Raw genomic sequence first — 16110 nt, forward strand, 5'->3', positions numbered from 1 at the left:
GTTTGTGCACTCAGTAAGTTTTAGTGGATGAACAATATTCTTTTCTGACAAGAATCAATCTGAAAAAAAGTTAGTTTTTTTTTTCCACCCCGAAATGCAACAGTACATCATGATAGATGCATCTGAATGTAATGTCCGAACCATAAAATGCAGAAATACTTGGAGCCAAACAACGAAAAGTTCTCTATAGTTATTACCAGTACTTATGATTATAAATAATAAATATTTCTTATGAAATTCTGAAAGTCACTTAAAATGCGTCAAATGTGAAATATAGGTCACTTAATATGTTATGTATTTGTAATTTCTCCTTAAATAATGTTGGGTTATCATTCAGAAGAGTACCACAGTTCCTCGCACAGGAATAGCCTATGTGAATACATAAAACCTACACTTTAACTCACTTCAACATCACTGAGTTAGTTCTATCCACATCTTTCTGTACACTCAGTGCAAAGTACCATAACTAATAACAGATTCCAAGTTCAAAGTTCCTCTGCAATCAGTAGCAACAATGGATCATAAGGAATTATATTACTGCAGTATATGCCGAACTAAACATAAACTCTTCCGAATCCATTCAGGCTAATTTATATTATTTTAAATAAAAAAAGTGCCACCACATTTCTTATACATATGAAGCTAACTTCTCCTTCATCAATTCAGCATAATGTATTTCACAGCAAGTGCATTTAGTGTACAGCATGAATCAGAAAAACACCGAACAATTTTCAGAAAGGACTCAGGACACCTATACAAGTATTTTGAAATAGGAAATATATAATTATCCACTGATAACTGGTTTTTAATGTTGTAACCATTAAAAGTGTTTATGCCACCATCGAGATTAATGACATTCTGCTGGACGGGTATATATTATATACCAACAGGTTCTAGAATACATTTTACCAACACTTCTGGAGAATGTTCCATTAAGAGTATGTGAGGAAATGTAGTTTTAGGGTGATGGGGTTCCAGTGCATTTTAATCATGATGTGAAGATTTTCCTAAATGTAATTTATCCTGGTCACTGGATTGTCAGAGGAGATCCTACACCTTAGTCAGCACTTCATCAGATTTGACACCTACGATTATCTTATCCTGTAGAGATACATCAAAACTCTTGTGTACAAGACTTTCATCAGATTTGACACCTACGATTATCTTATCCTGTAGAGATACATCAAAACTCTTGTGTACAAGACTTCAATTGATACAGAAGAGCTGTTAATAGTCATAATTGAGGACCGTTTTTGCAAAACCTGCTAACTGCAAAATTTTCAAAATTGAGATTTTGGTGGATTAGTTAACATAAGACAGACCTCTACATGATGCTAAAGGCTTCTTAGGAAAATCTTATTATTTCCTTCACAGTAGTGTGTCAAAGTGTGATCGTTTTTTTAAAACTTGCTTTCTGCTATGTGAGAGCTATAGCAAAACTTGCAGTTATTTCAGTTTTATGTGTTTCCTATAAAATTTAGTTTTTTCAGTTAGCAAGTTTTGCAAAAACGGCCCTCAATTATTCCTGCATTTAACAATATTTGCAATATGCCTAATATTGTTTTAAAGAATTCACCAGTCACTGCCATGGACTATGAATCGTGCTCTGAAGTGATTAGTCTGCCTTACAGCATGGGCAGCCAAATGTCTCATCAGCATCAAATCACTTGAATAATGCTGCTTGCTTAGATTTATGACCTCAGGAGGAAAAGTTGAAGGTGGTGGTAGTAACAGGAGTGGTAACTAGGACAGTGGCGGATTATTAATATGCTAGACATCATTGGAGAAGTTAGTGTATATTCACTATGTGGAAGAATGACTTGTTAATGAAAGAGATAAATTATAAACTTCTAAGCAGTATAAATTTATTTATTCTAAATAATTAAACAGCTTCAAACTACGTTAGAGTTGTTTGCAGTTTTGAACATCTGACCGACATCTATGGCTGACCACTAGGATCCAGAATACAAAAGCACAATTTCATTTGCAGAGAGAATACAAAACAAGGATAAACTTAAAAATAAAGTACGAAGTGTGATCATTAAATTCCGAGACCTGTCCCATTAATGGAAATAAAATTACCTGATTTAATTTGGCTGCCATCCCCTTGGGAAGCTATACACTGATCCCAAAATGTCTGCCATTTTCGGAATGCCTCCTGGAAGTCGCGTTCTTGAAGCCTGTCAAGCACTTTTTGCGATTCACGTTAGATCTCCTCCACAGTATCAAAACAGTGACCCTTCAGCTTCAATTTCATCCTTGGAACAAAAAAAAGTCGCAGGGGATCAAATCTGGTGAATACTGTGTGAGGAATGACGATCATCTTGTTACGGATGCAAAACTGGTGTGTTGCAAGAGCTTTGTGAGTTTGCGGATTTCGTCATGGAGCATCCATTGTTCTCTGTCCAGAGTTGTGGTCATTCATGTTCAAAATGGACGTGAGGATCATTATGTACAATTTGTCAAATTTTTCGACATTTTCGGCACTGTTGCACGTGTGTGGCCTCTTGTTTTCTAGCGATATTCTGCCATTTCTGAAACGCGAATGCCACTCAAAACACTTCGCCCGACTCACTGCTTTCTTCCCGTAGGCTTGCTTCAAAACTTCATGGGTTTCGGTTGTCAATTTCCTGAAGAATTTTATGTTGGCTCTCTGCTCCAGTTTTGAGTCCATCATGATTTCGCAAATGTGTGGATGTACATGCTAACAAAACCTTGTGTAACATAGGTCTCAATGAAGATAGCACTTTGAAACTTCGTGTTCCGTCTCTTCTAGGTCATCTAGTGTTACTACTGCGCGCACGTGCCAATCACGTGATCCCTTCGCCCACAGCAGACACAGTCTCGGAATTTAATGATCACACCTCGTACAATTTGATTTGCTGAGAAACATGCGATAAAAGTATAATGAACAACAATTGAAATTAATTATAACTAAAAATTCCAAGTGAACTGATATGAAGTACATAATAATCATTACTCAGATGTGTTCATAAATACAATTTTAACAACAAAAAAAAAGCTCAAATTAGTCCTCGTCACATAATGTTTCAAGTAACGTAATACTGAATTGAAATCAGGAGTTATGTCTTACACTGACAACCATAACTGGTCACAAAAATGTCCGCCAGTCACACTTGTCCTTTATTTTAGATTCTACAGTTTTCATTCGTAAGAAGCTCTGCTCACAGATATACAGAGTGTTTCAAAAGTGATGGTAAAAATTTAGGGATGAGAAGTAAAAACGAAGAGAACCAAAATGGTTCCAGTAACATGGTTCTGCAAATTAACCATTTACGAGATAATGGCGTCATTCCACGTCAAACAGGACAAATTTAAAGGAAATTTAACCTTGATGTTTTTTATTTCTGTCATACTTTTTTATTTGATTGAAAGAACAAAAATAAAACATACGTATATTTTTATTTTCATAAAACTTGATTCTTGTGAAAAGTATTTAAATTCAAAACTTACATAATAGTGTGCACACTGTTATATATAAATGGTAATATCTCCGTTACTAATTAACGCAATTTATTCAAATTCGGCTCATATTAAAGCTCACAAGATATACTTTTAGCATATCTGACCTTCAATTACATAAAAATTTTTGTTGTATTTTTTTCTAGAAAATATATTTTTAAAATGTCTTTTTTTTTTTAAGTTTGGAAACTTTTTTCGAAATATAGAAAATATCACTGCATTCCTTAGTTTCTCAACTATATGCGTACAAAATTTCAAAATGGGATATACATAAATGAATTTGCAATAAATTAACTTAGCCAGCTGGGCGCACACTGTTGAGTAGGAGCGTCACTGCAAGACCGCGTCGCTGTGTATGGAAACATGTGTACACACAGTGTCAGTATGCTATACACCATAAAGTCAACTTACGAAATACGTAAACACTTTTGAAGCACAATTATTAACATAAAATCCCACACAACTAACTTAAAACACATAAAAATAAGTCAACAGGATTGGATAACTGTAACATCTTTTAAGCAACTCAAATACATGTTTACTTTCGTGGGACAAACGATAATCTTTAATTAGTGCTTCAGATTTTGAGACCAGTATGAAAGCATGTAATGTTCTCGTGCCACTTACTGCTTTTGCCCTCTCATATCGAGAATGCAGTAAGTTACATTCATTTTTATGTTCATCATTGGTGAAAAATAGAAAATGAATTCCACTAATATTCTTTTCAGCCCACTCAAACAATTTTCTTGGTGTCGTAATGGGGTCCTGATGTGGCTGAAGACTTGCTGTTGTTGCTAGTCTTTTAGTGGTGCCGCAAATCCCATCACAAGGGCCATTCCCATGTGAAGTTCCAAAAAAATGCCATTCAGCACTTATACCGAAATCTTCTTCGTGAAAACACAGACTTACAAAATTTTTTCAGTTTCTGTATTGGGCACTAGCCCCATCAGAAAAATAAATAACTCTTTTCACATTTCCTATTTCGTTCTTCAGAAACTGTATTAATTGTCGTTCAAAAAGCTGGACAGCATTTGTATCGTGTTTAAGACACTCTGAAATTGGTACAAAGTTTTTATGTTTTAATTCACTTTTGTCTTGCGTGAGGAGCTAGGGCTTCTTACTTGATCGAAAGTTCATCTAAAAATTCTTCTACTGAAGAGAGAAAAATTTCTAAATTAGTTCAGTCAACAGTTACCCATTGTTTGTAATTGACTATATCTATCATTTCTGTTTCAAACGCTTCCTGTAAATATTGAATTAAGTCTGCTGTTAATGGACAATTTTTACACTTTCTGAATCAGGGGATGCAGGGTTACATACAATCTGTAAAATCAGAACTTTGTAATTTCTCAGTGCCCGTTCTAGATTGGCTGCCAATTTCACAATGTTTCCACCATCAATTAACAACTTTACATTCTCATGATAACCACACACACAGACTGAATGAGTACCAATGGCTCCAGGAAGCACACATTGTTTTGGTCTTAGTTCCGCAAATTTTGAAAAACTAATTTGTATATCTGGATTTTTAACCTTAAAAGCCCAAAATGTTTCTTTTAAATTTGATAACTATCTTTTCTGTTTCTGTACTTTGTCACTGTCTTCTTTTACAGAAATGAAGTTTTTCTTTCCAGCCATGATGCGGCTTACATCATCATTAGTGTAAAGGTCAAGTACTTTTTTCACTATGAATGTGTCTAAAGTTTTTCCACTTCTAGATTCTGGAGTTGAGAGAATTCCCCTCTCTGCAGCTAAGTTTTTTGCAACACAGATCATGTGATTAGATGTATCAAAGTGTTCCCTAATTTTACTCTATGGCCAGACCTCAAATATAGTCAAAATCTGAATTTTAAGTTTTCTGTCAATAGTGTTCCTGAAACACTCTCCTAGCTTATTAATTATGTCACTGCTACTCTTCTCATCTGGTGTTGTTTCAACTTCCTTTTTCTCAACGCAAAAAATCTTTTCCTTAAGCTTCTGTTTTATTTTCTGATATTTCCATTGGGGATACTTCTTCTGTCTGATAATTTCTTTTTCTTAATTGGTTGTTTCCCCCATTGAGACTAAACTTTCATTAAACTTATCAATGTCCGTCACTGACACCTCTGAACTACTTGACGCACTACATTTATCAGTTTCCGAATTGCCTGTTGTTTCTTGTTCAATGTTCTGGACACTAGAACTGTCTAAGATATCAACACTGCTGGTTTGAATGGCACTTGATTCATCAACATCTGACATTAACGAAATTTTCTTATGACAGTTTTCACAAATCCTAAGATTGTATGACAACTTAATATGTTGCATGTTCAATTTTTTAAGCATGTTGGAAGTCACGCACCTTAATTTCCCTTTCTTAAACCTACGACTGTGGTTGCTTATTTTGAAAGGATTAAAACACTGATAATATCTAGGTTGTGTTACATTACTCATTGTGATTAGGCTGCACACTAATAATTGCACCAACTAAAAACAATAACAGAAACTACGCTATACACACCCACAGTAATACTATAGTACTGTGTTATTAATGCCCAAACGTTTGAAAATCTCGGAACAAACTGAAAAGAATTCATTCCGCCTTGGACCTGGTTTAAATATTATATATCCCATCTAAGCTTCTCCAGACATAAACAAAGAGAACTGACAGTCGCCAGTGTGGTGATAACAGACAAAGAGAGCAACTGATAGTTTATTGCTGGACAAGCTTCAGTCAGCAGTTTGACAGTGTGGTGCTGCAACAGAGCTCTGTGCGCGTATTTATTTAGTATTTTTTTACTCTGTCATCTATTGCTTTCCCACTATGAAATTTGGTATACTTAAGGATAATTAAATGGAGAACATGGTGATAACTTAAAAATGGTATTCTAAGTTTCCGAACATTATGAGCATCAAGATTTATATAATAATTATGGCATAAAGGACTGTTAATATATAAAAATGGAAAGTGAATATACACAGGCTAAAAGGCATATATTTAACCTTTCAAATGAGACTAACCTCTATTTCATACGATACATGTAATGGGAGAAACAAATATTTATATATGTCAATGTGTGCAATTTTTTAATAATTTTGATGCTATATAAATCTCAAAATAATCAGAATTGGGGCTAACAAAAGAATATGGGTCTCTTATTTTTACCCTTAGAAAGCATAAAAAAAATTTCAAACAATTCTAAAAATATGATGTCAAAAATGTGTCCGGTTTGACGTGGAATGACTCAATGGCATTTTGTACTGGTTGGGGCCAGCTTAATACTAAGTACTAATTCCAACAAAAGCAGTGATAATTTTATTAATTTAACAATTACAAGACAGTAAAATTCATAATTTTGGTTCAACACCACAGAAATGTTATTGAACGTACACAAAAGAAACATTTTTGTTTGAACAATAGTGAAGTTTGTGAATAAACAAAGTACAGCACAGTCTGAACATGTAAACTGAAGAATTTTACAGCAAGTGTTCAAAATGCTGAACATGCACTTGAATACATCTGTCTAGTCTTCTATGCAAAGACCCAAGAATGCACTTGAGCAATCCTGGGTTATTCCTCATTTGTTGCAATTCTTCAAGTGTGGTGGTGTCTGTTGTGTAAACTAGCTTTTTGCCTAACTCCATACAAAAAAATCCAAAGGATTTAAATCTGGTCCTCCTCTATCTAGATATCATCTCATACTTAAAAGAAAATGGAATGGGGAGAGTGCAGCATGTATGTGAAGCACTGATGTTGCCACTTTACTGTATCCAGGCGCTCGGTTCACTGGTGGCCCCAACCAGCAAAGAAATGGCATTACAGTGGAACCCCTATTATCCGTGGTAATGAAGGGGGTTGACTGAACACTTAATCGAAAAAATCGGATAATCCGTACCATAAAATATTTTCTTCAATTATGTGAATTATGTGAGCTTTCGTCATTTTCTCCGTGGTCTTGTGTTTAATACGTTTGGTAGTGAATTAGAAGTTCATCAATATAAGTTCGGTTGTTAACAACGTATTTGTAAAGGGTAAGAAAACTCCTTTTAATGGCTGTCATCGGAAAGATAGGAATAGTAGAGGTCTCATGTTGTAGATTTCCATACTGTATACACTCTATCTGTCCCGTGCCGTGGCGTTGCGGTCTGAGGCTTCCCGTCTAGAACTCGCGTTACAGAATGCGTGCTGGTTCGAGTCTTCATGGGGAAGAAATTATCTCATGAAATTTCGGCCAGTGTATGGGACCGGTGCCCACCCAGCATCGTGATGCACTTGAGGAGCTACGATAGGTAGCGAAAATCTGGTTTCAGAAACCAGCTATAACGGCTGGGGGGGGGGGTCATCGTGCTAACCATACGATATCTCCATTTTGGTTGGATGATCGTCTACCTCTGCTTCGGAATGTGGACCTCAGGCCAGCAGCTAGCTGGTCGGTCTTGGCCATGCAAAGGGCTGTAGCGCCATGGATTTACTTTACTTTTACTATACACTTTATCTCTGATTTTTATTAAATCAATCTCGTATTGTGATGCGGAATGACCCACAGTTTCTCTTTCTCCAAACCACTTAAGTATATGCATTTTGTTCGATACTTAGGACAACACGTTTTCTTTTGACAATCATGGAACACATTTTATCTCGAAGTTATACAGTACAGCAACTCGAACAGTAGAACTGTGTAAGTGTAAATGCTTGTAATAACACTCTCAAGAAAAAATGCGTATACTAATATAACGTACAATAGTATCTACTTCATATGTTTCTGTAGCGAAAAATAAATAAATAAAGGGAGAGAAAGACAGTCGGATAATCCGCCAATTGGTTAATAGAATGACGGATAATCAGGGTTCTACTGTATCTCGTAAATGGTTAATTTGCGGACCCATGTTTACTGTAACTTCGTTTTTACTTCTCATCCATAAATGTTTGGCCATCACTTTTGAAACACTCTGTATGTAGTTACAGATATACTTCCGATATTTCGGTATTTATTCTCATACAATAGTTTGCATAGCTCAATATCTTTAAAGTTGCAACATTTTTGCTTAGTTATTATATCTGCTTGTAATTATTTTATTACCACATTGCCATAGGCCACTGAATTTATTCTCAAAATATTATCTAGAACTACTAAAGTAAGGAGTTATAAAATCATTGTCCCACTAATTTTCGTTTTGGTTCAAATACAAGTACTTGGACACACTCAAACGATCATGCTCTATATACATTTGAAAATAACATATTTCGAAGAATATTTGGTCTATAGTAGGAAATGGAGAATTCGAAAAAACCGGGAAAACTGAAGCCTCTTCCATGAATCTGACATCGAAGTAAAAGGCCATATTTGGCATAGAAAAGAAACTTCACTGTTAATGACTGCCTTTAATTTGGAATTGAATGGCAAAGAACCTCTCACAGGTTGAAAAATCAAATTTATCAAGATATGGACGATCTGCTGATGCAGCTGGGGATAGGCTTGGATGGGGGTGTATTGTCTGTGAAGCTAGAAACCTTCTCAGGTTTAGAGAGCCAGTTAAGTATTTCAGCTCTTGTTAGATAATAAAACTTGATAAGTTTTTGTACAAAAGACAACAAGCTTGATGTATAGCCAGAGGGACACACAGATTGTGATGTAGAAATTAAACACAAAACGACATCACTAGAGAGTAGATAACTTTCTCTTAATGATGCTACATGGTATTCAGAGCTGATAAGGCTATACTAAAGCAAAAGAATGATAAGAATGTCAATGTACAGTTACTGATGGACAAAGATAAGAGGCCAAAATATTATATGCAGGGCACGGATATTTAGTTACTAAAAGCTAATGTTCCAACTAGCCACATTCATAAATGAAAACCAATCAAACTAGAATTCCAAAAGCAGCTGCAGTACTCAAATGTAAACTGATTTCAAGCGGAAAAATGACAAGAAACACAAAATGCACAACTCAAAAATCCTTTCAACAAGTAGAAAAACAATATTACCAGACATCTTCCTCAATCAATCCTATAGATTATGAGAATTTCAACTAGCAACTGGAACTTCAAGGGTTCTCTGGAAAAAAAGCCGAAACACACGCCACCCAGCTAAAGAAAATAGCATTTAGCAACAATAGCTGAACCAGATTGATGGACAGTGTATACTGATAGATCAAGACTGGAGACCAAAGGAAATGCTGGTGTTTACTACAAAGGATTCACACACTACATACCAACAGACAAAGGTAAATCAGCCCTCGAAGGTGAATGCAAGCTATAGAAGTAGCAATACTAAATTGAATGACCAGAATCCATAACTTCAGCAAAGCTATCAACCTGGAAGTCTCCAAAGCAGTTATAGAAACAATAGCATCAAATACCGCATCTGAAATCCCATCAATAACAGAAAGCAGGAAACTGCTAACAATGCTTAGAAGGCAACAAAAACACATCATACTGCAATGGATCCTCTCACACATTGGATTAGTAAGAAATGAATGAGTCGACCACCTGACAAAAGGAAACCAAAATATCACAACAACCCAAACCATCAAAGCTAACACACACCATAATATACGAAATCAAAACAAAACTTGATCAAATTTATATTAAGCACATCAGAACAACATACCAAGGAAAAAAGTGGATCAATATAAATACCAAAGGAAAACCCCGGCAATCATTAAACCATTAGAATGACATAGCCAAATTTAGGATTCTAACAGATCATGACTACCTGGCACACCACTTGAACAGGATGAAAATATTTGACAAGGACACCTGTATGTTATGCAACACTGACACCATAATGCAGAACATCTACTTCAGTGCAGCACCCTAAGTAAAGACAGACGAAGTGCACAAGATATAACTAGCCTGTATTGGGAAGCAAGAAGAAAAATGGTGTAACTACTAAGACCGGGTCATTGGAAATCAACATCATATTTATAAATGAGTATGTAATATTCCATCTCCATGTATGGTGGGTCCCTATCACCACGGCATGGCGCGTCCTCAGGTTGCGGATAGAGGAGACGGCCTCCAGATATGGAGGGTAGCTGCGAATATATTGAATAAGCAGTCGTGGACAGCCGATAAGGGGTGGTCCTCCAGCTTGGGGGTTGGGCGAAGGGCTAACAACCCATCACCGTAAAAAACAGCTTGTTACGAATCCCTACAATAAGCCTCGGAATAGGACATTCTCTGGCACGACCACAGCAAAGGAATAAGGTTTTGAGATTTGGCACTTGGAACGTAACTAGTCTTTATAGAACAGGAGGGGTAACATTAGTAGCAAAAGAACTAGCTAGATATAGAACAGACTTCGTGGGAGTACAAGAGGTTAGGTTAGATGGGAATGGCATATCACAAATAGGCGATTACCTGTTGTATTATGGGGAAGGAAACATTAATCACCAATTAGGGACGGGATTCTTTGTTCATAAAAGATAAAATCAGCAGTAAAAAAGGTCGAATTTATCAGTGACAGGTTATCATATTTAGTACTTAAGGGTAGATGGTGCGACATCATAGTTATAAATGCTCACGCAACTACAGAAGAGAAAGACGACCATATAAAGGATAGCTTCTATGAGGAATTGGAACATACTTTTGATCAGTTCCCTAGATATCACATGACAATTTTATTGGGGGATTTCAACGCTAAAGTAGGACGGGAGGATATTTTTAGACCAACTATTGGAAAAGAGAGCCTACACGCAATTAGTAGTGACAATGGAGTTAGATTAGTCAACTTTGCCACATCGAAAAATTTAATTGTCAAAAGTACAACATTCCCCCATAAGGATATACATAAATATACTTGGACTTCTCCAGATGGATTGACACACAACCAAATAGATCACATCTTGATAGATAAACGGAGACATACTAGTATAGTAGATATTCGAACTTTCAGGGGTGCAGACTGTAATTCTGACCATTATTTGGTGATTGGAGAATTAAGAGAAAGATTATCAGTAGCCAAGCGAGTAGAGTAACAAGTTAATATTACTAAATTCAATATTTTGAAATTAAAGGACGAGGAAGCTAAGCAAAATTATCAGGTCGAAATTTCGAATAGATTTGCCACTTTAGAAAGTTCCGACGAAGTTGAGAAAGAATTAGATGTTAATAGCGTGTGGGAAAATATCAGAGATAGTATCAAAATTAGAGCTGAGCAGAGCATAGGTTATTATGAAACTAAGAAAAAGAAACCGTGGTTTGATGAAGATTGTTGCATGGTAGTAGAAAGAAGGAAACAGGCAAAATTGAAATTCTTACAGGATCCAGTTGAGGAGAAGAGAGATAATTATTTCAATGAAAGACGAGAAGCAAGTCGTACACTTAGGAATAAAAAGAGAGGTTACTTGAAGGAAAAAAAGTATGAGGTAGAAACAAATAGTAAGAATAAAAACATTAGAGATTTATATAAGGGTATAAAGGAATTTAAGAACGGATATCAGCCAAGGGTAAACGTGATCAAGGATGAGAATGGTGACTTGCTTGCAGACTCTCCATCAATCCTAAACAGATGGAAAAACTATTTTGCGCAACTACTAAATGTACATAGGCCAAATACAAATGATCGGGACGAAATTGAAATACAAACTGCTGAGCCATTTATACTCGAACCCACGCTTTCAGAAGTCGAAATTGCGATAGAAAATCTGAAAAAGTACAAGTCTCCAGGTATCGATCAAATTCCAGCAGAATTAATACAAGAGGGTGGAAGTGCATTATATGGCGAAATTTATAAACTTGTATTTGCTATTTGGGAAAAGGAAATTGTACCAGAACAATGGAAGGAGTCCATAATTGTACCTATTTTTAAAAAGGGGGACAAAACCAACTGTGGTAACTTTCGAGGAATATCACTTTTGTTGACGTCGTACAAAATTTTGTCCAATATTCTTTTGAGAAGATTAACTCCGTACGTAGATGAAATTATTGGGGATCATCAGTGCGGTTTTTGGCATAATAGATCGACTATTGATCAGATTTTTTGTATTCGACAGATAATGGAGAAAAAATGGGAGTATAAGGGTACAGTACATCAGTTATTCATAGATTTCAAAAAGGCATATGACTCGGTTAAGAGGGAAGTATTATATTATATTCTTATTGAATTTGGTATTCCCAAGAAACTAGTTCGATTAATTAAAATGTGTCTCAATGAAACATACAGCAGAGTCCGTATAGGTCAGTTTCTATCTGATGCTTTTCCAATTCACTGCGGGCTAAAGCAGGGAGATGCACTATCACCTTTACTTTTTAACTTCGCTCTAGAATATGCCATTAGGAAAGTTTAGGATAACAGGCAGGGTTTGGAATTGAACGGGTTACATCAGCTTCTTGTCTATGCAGATGACGTGAATATGTTAGGAGAAAATATACAAACGATTAGGGAAAACACGGAAATTTTACTTGAAGCCAGTAAAGCGATCGGTTTGGAAGTAAATCCCGAAAAGACAAAGTATATGATTATGTCTCGTGACCAGAATATTGTACGAAATGGAAATATAAAAATTGGAGATTTATCCTTCGAAGAGGTGGAAAAATTCAAATATCTTGGAGCAACAGTAACAAATATAAATGACACTCGGGAGGAAATTAAACGCAGAATAAATATGGGAAATGCCTGTTATTATTCAATTGAGAAGCTCTTATCATCCAGTCTGCTGTCCAAAAATCTGAAAGTTAGAATTTATAAAACAGTTATATTACTGGTTGTTCTGTATGGTTGTGAAACTTGGACTCTCACTCTGAGAGAGGAACATAGGTTAAGGGTGTTTGAGAATAAGGTGCTTAGGAAAATATTTGGGGCTAAGCTGGATGAAGTTACAGGAGAATGGAGAAAGTTACACAACACAGAACTGCACGCATTGTATTCTTCACCTGACATAATTAGGAACTTAAAATCCAGACGTTTGAGATGGGCAGGGCATGTAGCACGTATGGGCGAATGCAGAAATGCATATAGAGTGTTAGTTGGGAGACCAGAGGGAAAAAGACCTTTAGGGAGGCCGAGACGTAGATGGGAGGATAATATTAAAATGGATTTGAGGGAGGTGGGGTATGATGATAGAGACTGGATTAGTCTTGCACAGGATAGGGACCGATGGCGGGCTTATGTGAGGGCGGCAATGAACCTTCGGGTTCCTTAAAAGCCATTTGTAAGTAAGTAAGTAAGTAATATTCCATCTAGTATAAATAGTGCTGCTGGGTTTGAAAGTAGTAGCCAATTGTAGCGAATGGTTAAACACTGTTGTTTACTGTTTAAGGGGTTAGGTACAGCTTACAGCAGTTAAATTTTTGGAAATATTCCATATTCTTTTCCTCTATTACTGTATCTTGTACAATAATTAAAATTAGTATGTGTAAAACATTGTCCTTCTGCTATATGAGAAAAGTATTTTTACAATTTAAAAAAAAAAAAATTGTAATTTTTTTTTTTTTTTTCAAAATTCAGTTCACTGTGCAGTGATGAGGCATTTCCCACATAACTTAAAAACTATCCAACATTCTGTGATGAAATTTTTCGTGTGTATTTATGCATATCATATCTACAATATGATGCAAGCCCACTTCTCTACCTTTGATCAATTGTCTGATAAAAAATAAATTCATTAAAAAAATGTTCAAATATCAGTAGGCTATTTTCTTTTAACACAAAATAAAAAAAATATATTATTTATTAGTTGAAAGAGCATGATATTGTAAATATGAGTTTCAGCAATAAAATAAAAAAGAACATGAAAAGTTTATGAGTTATGAGGAAAATGCTTCATTACTGCACAGTAAACTGCAACTATTTTGAATTAAAAAAAATACTAGTGGCTTGTGCAGCAAATGCTGCAAACTAAGTTCATTAGACGTTCAAATAAACATTTTTCAGATTTATTTTCAATGAAGAATACCAGACATTCTGAAAGTTATTTGCTTCCATAATAATGAAAGATACTCTCTCTCGAGCCAATACTAAAGAGAACTACACATATAAATATCTACACCACACCACCATTAAATATATGAAAAAGACCCAACCCCACTTGATTAATAACTATAAAAATATTTGATTTTTAATAATATTATTATCTTACGTAAGTTTTATAGCTTTCAGTAACATATACTATATATACTATATAGCCGCTACTCAGTAAAATATGGAAATCAAAATCTAATATGTTATTCTCTACATCTACTTATATAACCCCAAAACGTTTCACTTTCATATCATCAATATAGCATTAATATGAAAAATAGTCACATCATGGCATTAACTACAATAATATTTCATTTCTAATGGTAATAACGTCATCAAACCACCTCAAGTTTTGTAGTTTTTAATATCCAATACACAGCTGTACCCAGAAATTTACATACCACAGAATCGAACCTGTAAATTATTTTTAGTAAGTTAAGTTTTTAATAACCAATTTAATTTGAGCTCTAAATATGTCAGCATTCTTGCAGATCATGGCCTTCGTGTAATATTGTTTACTGTGACCAGCCTCATGGTCTAGTGGTCAGAGCTTCTGGCTATAGTTCATGAGGTCCCGGGTTCGATTCCCGGTTAGAGCACAGGAATTTTTCCTTAAAGGGGATTATTCCTGTCTTCGTCCATGGTCTGGAATTTAGGTTAAGTTTAGATTTAAGACCTTTCCTGGCACCACATTATCATAATCATCCTATCACATCATCGGGGTAATGTAACTCCGCCTTCCAGGCGTCCCAACCTCGGAAGTGGGTTACAACTAAGCCACGGCCAGGAGAGAAGACCAGAAATGTCGAAAGACAACTTGGTGGCATTGGATTAAAAAAAATATTGTTTACTGTAGTGTGTGTTTTGTTTTATTCTGAAATGCAATTAGCTAGTTCTCAAAACTGACGACAGATGGATTTTGGAAAATAGGAAAATTATCTTGAAAAATTGACATTTCACTGAAAACTACTATTTTTTCTGAAAAACTTTGAGTTCCAAGCTTCAAAATGAGGGGTAATTTATTAAAATCTGTTCAGCCGCTTTCCTGTAATTTCCATTACCAGTTCAAATTATATATATAGATATAAATAATTTTTTTTTTAATCGTAAAAACATTTTTTTCATATAGCAGAAGGACAGTATTTTACACATACCAATTTTCATTATTGTACAAGATACAGTAATGGAGGAAAAAAATGTTGAATATTTCCAAATATTTTACTGCTGTGAGCTGTACCTAACCCCTTAATTGACGAAGTTCACACCATCCCATACTACTGACTATAGCTTCAGCTTATGTAGACTTGTGAATGACTTTAGTAGTCGTTGCTCGCTTTTCAAACTCAAGTTCAAATGGAACAGTCTCAACTGTTATTTGCAAATAACAAGCACATTTCACTAGATTCATTCTTTATTCTTTGTGACCCAGCTCTGCTCTGTCAGATTTCAAAGTGTACTGAACAAGACCTCAAAATGGTTCCAGCTAACATCATATCCACTCAAGTACACTCAGAGTTATGTGAGCTCTTCTCACATTGGAAACTCACTTAAATTTAATTTGTTGGCAAGACGGATATAAGCTCGCAGATAGATGAGAGACACAAATTCCAGTTACACGTTCACAAAAACAGACAAAATCCAAGCAGGATAATTGACTGTCTGAAATTTTGTGGTCGCCATGA

General features: G+C 35.4%; 1 protein-coding gene across 8 annotated transcripts in view; it reads right to left on the reverse strand.

Moving 5' to 3' along the window:
* Positions 1-16110, reverse strand: part of Yif1 (Yip1d-interacting factor 1) — a 159468-nt gene that overhangs the window by 22871 nt on the left and 120487 nt on the right. The gene's annotated exons all lie outside the window — the stretch shown is intronic.

The sequence above is a fragment of the Periplaneta americana genome, chromosome 1 (assembly GCF_040183065.1).
Source record: "Periplaneta americana isolate PAMFEO1 chromosome 1, P.americana_PAMFEO1_priV1, whole genome shotgun sequence".
Lineage (NCBI taxonomy): Eukaryota > Metazoa > Arthropoda > Insecta > Blattodea > Blattidae > Periplaneta > Periplaneta americana.